Consider the following 6098-nt stretch of genomic DNA (forward strand, 5'->3'; position numbering starts at 1 on the left):
TCTTTGCTACTGAGTTGAATGAGATGTGGTAGATCATGGAAGGTAGGTCTGGTTTGTTGTGTATTCTGTGTTCATGTGTCAAGCCCTAATTCAATCTAATGATATTAAAATGCAGCATTGAGTTGGACCCAATGACTTGGAGAATACCCCTCTCACACATTTCACTTTAAGATTCATATTAATATTCAAGCAGGTAAATTTTTCACTTAAAGGAAGCTATCAAGGCACTTTAGTGGTATGTAATGATACAATACAGTTTACAGGTGTAATGTATTTATATGTATTAGACTGCTTCACAGCACAGACCAATTATAAAAGCAGAATGAAAAAAATACTGGAGCAAAGTGCAGTGAAACGCTGGCAGCAGAAAAACTGCTAAAAAAGGCAAACGGTATATTTTTTACATGAACCCAAGTTAGTATTTTAATCAGTTATTAAAACATTTAAATGTCAAATTATTCTTTATCAATAACAAAACATACCACATTTACTGCATTTATATCTGTAGCTTTACCCTATTGTAGCATTCAGTTTAAATTTTGAGAGTTTTTTTCTGCATACTGGCCTAGCAACCCCTAGCAGCACAAGAAGAAGACATTTCATATGAACACCTCCACAAATTCTAGAAATCTATCTCTGGTGACCTTGTACAGTTTCCCACATCTCTGGTTGTTATTAAATTAAACAGACAGAAAGTGATATAGGCTGGATCAGGTCCAGCATTAACACACCTTTTGGGTTTGACTACATGTCCCACACATGTGGACCATGTTAGCTCACAGCAAGTATGTGGAACCATGGTGGGTTCCAACAAAGGGTCGGCCTATTGGTTGTGTTAGTTTGTACCTGAGCCTCGTCTTCCCTTCTAACCTGGCCCAGGAAGCCTGTTTATCTAAAGCTCAGACATTTTAAGACATAGTTTCTATGCTCCTGTTATTATTGCAGCACATTTATTATTGATTTATAACTTTTATTATGATTTATAACTAACTTTTGTTTTGTAAAATGTTCTGACAGCATGTCAAGTCAAGTCAGACAGCAGCAAGAGTTGACTCTTGCAGTTTCACTGGTGAGAAGTTTTTATTAATAAACAAAATTCCTGTACATCCGAATTATTTATTTGCTTAGCAACTGACTGATTCTAACCCCAACAGGCTACTACCACTTTTAGTTCCACAGTGTGACTGGCACACAGTAATGTATGTAATTAACCTGTTTAGGCAAATTAATTATTCTAAAAAATTTAAATGTTTTGAAGAAGTTATTATGCAGATGGAGACAAGTCCAATTTCTTCAATCTAATTAATAATCAGTTAGAATAATATAACTACTCCTACAGTGTAGAAGAAATGAGCCTATGGCTGTGTGGCAGGTGAAGGACGTGGAAGAACATTATGGATTTGAACAATGTATGATCATTAACACATTATGTTTAGGTTACAGATGGTTTTTGTGAAACAGTTTATCTTCAGCAATGCAATGCAATTAAAGTGTCACCTGCTGAGTGGTCACATTATCATCATCCCATGAGTTCGCTTTTAAAGTAGTGGGACAAAGAGGGGATGCCGAGCTTGGTTAGTGTCACTTTGCTAAATGGAGGGATTTAATGAGGAAATAAATACTTTATGATGGAACATGGCGTAGTGCTGCTGTTCACTGTTTTTCAGTCTTGGGGGTTTATTAAGTCCTAGCACTCATGGAATGAGAGATCTTGAACCATTTAAAATGCATTCATTACAGCAATTACAACTTGATTAAATGACTGAAAAGTAACTGCACTGCCTTCAAAACTTCAAAAAGAAGTTTCCACATATGAAACTTTCTTTTCTATGTTAACAGGGTCACCCATTGGTTGGTTTACTTGGTCGGGAAGGTAACAGAACAAAAACACTTCCACATTCAGTCATTCTGTTCACTGACAAAGGACTGATATTCTAACTGACATTCTGATATTTTTGGAGACTAGGAAGAACTATGTCACAAATTACCACCAAACTTTGGGGGCTTGACTGACAGCAATTTAACATAAGGGTTGAGGCCAGTGACTCATGGCAACAGGTAAATGGATGTAGAATATTAACTTGTGGAATGGACTTAGATGAGAGAATTGTAACAAAGTAAATGTTTACAGTCATGTTTGGGTTTTGTCTTAAAATTCCTGGCATTGATCATTCTGATCATTGATCATTTAAATTAGATAAAGCCATTTTATACAACCTAGTGAAAGTGATTGTCATTGTGAAACACTGCAATAAAATGTGTCCTCTGCTTTTAACCATCACCCTGAGTGAGCAGTGGGCAGCCATGACAGGCGCCCGGGGAGCAGTGTGTGGGGACAGTGCTTTGCTCAGTGGCACCTTAGTGGCACCTTGGTTGTTCGGGTTTTGAACCGGCAACTTTCAAATTACGGCACTATTTCCTCATCTGCTAGGCCACGGTTAAGGAAGCGGCCCTGTAATCAGAAGGTTGCCGGTTCAAATCCTGATCCGCCAAGGTGCCACTGAGGTGCCACTGAGCAAAGCACCGTCCCCACACACTGCTCCCCGGGCGCCTGTCATGGCTGCCCACTGCTCAATCAGTGTGATGGGTTAAATGCAGAGGACAAATTTCACTGTGTGCATCGTGTGCTCTGCTGCTGTGTATCACGTGTGACAATCAGTTCACTTTACTTTAACTTAGAGAAATACTTAACAGTTCAAGTGAAATTAATGCCCACAGTGGCACAATATCTTTGGAGCTGGTAATCGGTTTCTTATTGGGAACAACCATGACTGAAGTCATAAATCATGGCAAGAACCCCTCTGATCCAGATATAAACAATTTCATTCTGGTTATGGTTTTTCAAGCCCCGGCCATCATATTTATGTTTGCTTGCCCTGCCTTACGCATTAAATCCAATCCAGTAGTGAAATCTGCTTTAGGCAACAGTGTCAGTGCAATGTGCTCCGGTGTGTTGTTTTTTTCTTCATGAAAGGTCAGATATAACTCTGTGAAAGTCAGACTGACACAGGTGGAACGGTGAGCCGCTTTTATTGCCAGCTCCTAAATCAGACCTTGAAAAGCATGTCTCTGTGATGACATGTGACTGCTTAGGGGTGTTGGCCTTAGAGTAGAACCATAAACCACAAAATAAAAAAAAATACAAAAACATAAATTGACAAAGTTTCCAAGCAAATGACAGATCAACGTTTGCACCTGACAAAATGTGTAGGGCTATTTAGAAATATCCTCATATCCTTCTCAATAGTTTGGTGCATTTCAAAATTGAAATATAATTCGAGTAAATTATACTTAATTATATGAGTCATTGAACTAAATCTAAAATAATTGGGTAAATCATACTCACACTACCCAAATTGTTAAGTGTAAGAGCAGTAAAAAGTGGGGCGTTTGTTAATTTGCATGTGCACGCCTACTGTTGGTGATGTTTGTGAGGACAGTACCATTCATTACTGCACTGTTAGCATTGGAGAAAGGGAAGGGAGGACCCGAACACGGAGGTTACTGGGGGAGGTTACACACCGTTTGATTGCTAGTTTGGCTGAAGGGTTGATGACTGATGATTGCAGGGATTGTTACTTTATGATTTTAAGGACTCTGTCCAAACTATTTTATGGCTTTGGTTGAATATACCTGTCTTAATTGTGCAATGTACTTTCATTTTATTGATTAAAGATTTTAACATTATCGCCTGTTTGACAGTTTTTGGGGGGTAAATCTAAAACTACCTGAATTAGGTGGCTAATAAATTAAACAGATTAGTTATTAGTAAATGTTGCTAAGAAGGTTTAACTAAATAATGTCTACTCAAGTTCTATGAATAGTTACTTTCAAAATGTACTGATAAGTGTTAGTTAGATGTGTTTAGGTATTTCTTAACTTTGTAAATAAGGTACTCTTTACTAATAATATTCAGATTACATAATGTATTACATTATGTATAATGTAACTAATACATTAGTAACATTTTACCCTAATTGGTTGAGTATGTAAGATACTATTTACTTAAAACTGTTGAATATTAATTAGCTAAACAAAACGTACCTAAAGTTCAGCACTTGTATCCAGCTCATTGGTTCATATCTGGAAGTCATCGTTCTCCTCCGGTTCTAACTGTAGGGGTTTATTTGGTCAGCAACATTGTTTAGGTTAGTGTTACATGTCAAAGTAACATTCACATGAAGGATGTAAGGTTTCCCAGCAGAATATTGCACAAAGTTATGCAACGTACACACACACGACCATCAGCAGTGAGAAAAAAAGATGATTCATCAGAGCAGGCCACCTTCTTCTAATGCTCCGATCTTCACATGCCCATTGTAGAACTAACCTCAATAATTATAGACACCATTAATTAAGTTTCCATGACAAAGTCTCTTAAACAGAATTACTCCAGGAGACTATATGAATGAATTATACTCTAATCTCAATATTTGGCAGCATACTTCTCACAAATAACTTGTTGCTGCTGAGACCCTGGTTCCTTTGTAACAATCCCAATGCTTCTCCTGCTCTTTTCCTATCGAGAAGGCTTGAGCAGTGATGCATCTGTTCACCTCCTCAAGTTCAGTGGTGTAATTACTGAGCACTTGTTGCAAGGCCCAGAGACAAACATGGCTAACATTACATTACTTTGATAAATACAGGTTTAGAATACTAAATAATAGTAGTAATACATTGAAAGGATGATGTTTATACATTTAAGATATAATCAAACACTACAGTGAGATGCAAAAGATTTGGCCACCATTATTTCAAGTCAAAAGATGAGACAATTCTAAAATATATTAATCCAGATGACAGTTTTAAAAACTTTTTTTCGGTTCTTACCATCTGTGTTTGCAGAAGCCTTCAAATTTTGCAAGATTCTTCAGCCATGCTGGATGCATGCTCTTTTCGAGCTCTAGCCACCTGTTTTCAATGATGTAAGGTATTCCATTGTAGGATTTGTGGTGTGTTTTGCATCATTATCTTGTTGTAGAATCTATTCCCATTACAAATACATTATTTATTTATTTTTACAGATGGCTGGTATTTATTCAAATTCTTCCCCCTCTCCAAATGAAATGTTCCCTGGATCACCTGGCCCATCCAAAGATGATGCATAATAAACCAGCAAGCTCAGCTGCTTTTTGCATTTGATTTGCATCTTTAGTTTTATGCCTTTTGGCTAGTAGTTCATCTTCTGTTCAGGCCATTCACAGTAACAGACATGTCAAGGGTGCCCAGACTTTTGAATGCAGCTATATTTTAATATGCATAATGCAGAGTAGTGGTAGGGTGGTAAAGGGGTAACGTTCACACTCAGGCTGGGTTCTGTCTTCACCTTACTTGTACAGTGCTTCCCGCTGATCGCAGGCAGCATTCCTTGGCACAAATAGCAGGAGGCATGATGAACAGCTGCAGGAGGGAGCAGCTTCTACGTAGATCTGTCATCCCTCCTCTGCCCCTCTCCACAGCTTGAACTGTCCCACCTCCTGCTAAAATTAAACCTGGGAAGAGGCACTGGAGACGGGACACGGAATCAGGACCCTGCAGGCCCCAGCGCGGTCTTCAGCCCCGCATTGAATTCTGACTTCCTGATAATTAATTCCTGTTTCGCCTACAACCGTTGCTACTGTGCCAGGACCGTGCTGTTTACATTGAAATGACACACAGAGTTTAAAAGAATCACACGTCTGCCGAATGAATAAATATTGACACCTCGACGTCACTGTGATGTCACTGAAACTGCTCCGTGCCACCCGGTTCATTCAGCTGAGATTTTACAGCTAGTAGCACTTGTCTAGCAAGGTTCATTTGACTATATAATAACTGGACAGTTTGGGGTGAGCAGTTCTTCACCCAGTGTTCCCTTTGTAAGTTAATAAAATATATTAATAATAGAATGAATCACTGTGCCCGTAAAGTGACTGTAAAGTGAAATTTATTGGCTTCACACCTTGTGAGTCTGAATCCCGGCCTGGAGCTGGCATGCTCTGCTCGTGTTGGTGTGGGTTCACTGTGGCCAGAGTCCTGGAATGAGACCTGCATCCACATGAATGCAGGTAAGGAAGCGGACTCGTAATCATAAGGTTGCCGGTTCGAATCCCACTAAG

The sequence above is a fragment of the Denticeps clupeoides genome, chromosome 12, assembly GCF_900700375.1.
Source record: "Denticeps clupeoides chromosome 12, fDenClu1.1, whole genome shotgun sequence".
NCBI classification, from domain to species: domain Eukaryota; kingdom Metazoa; phylum Chordata; class Actinopteri; order Clupeiformes; family Denticipitidae; genus Denticeps; species Denticeps clupeoides.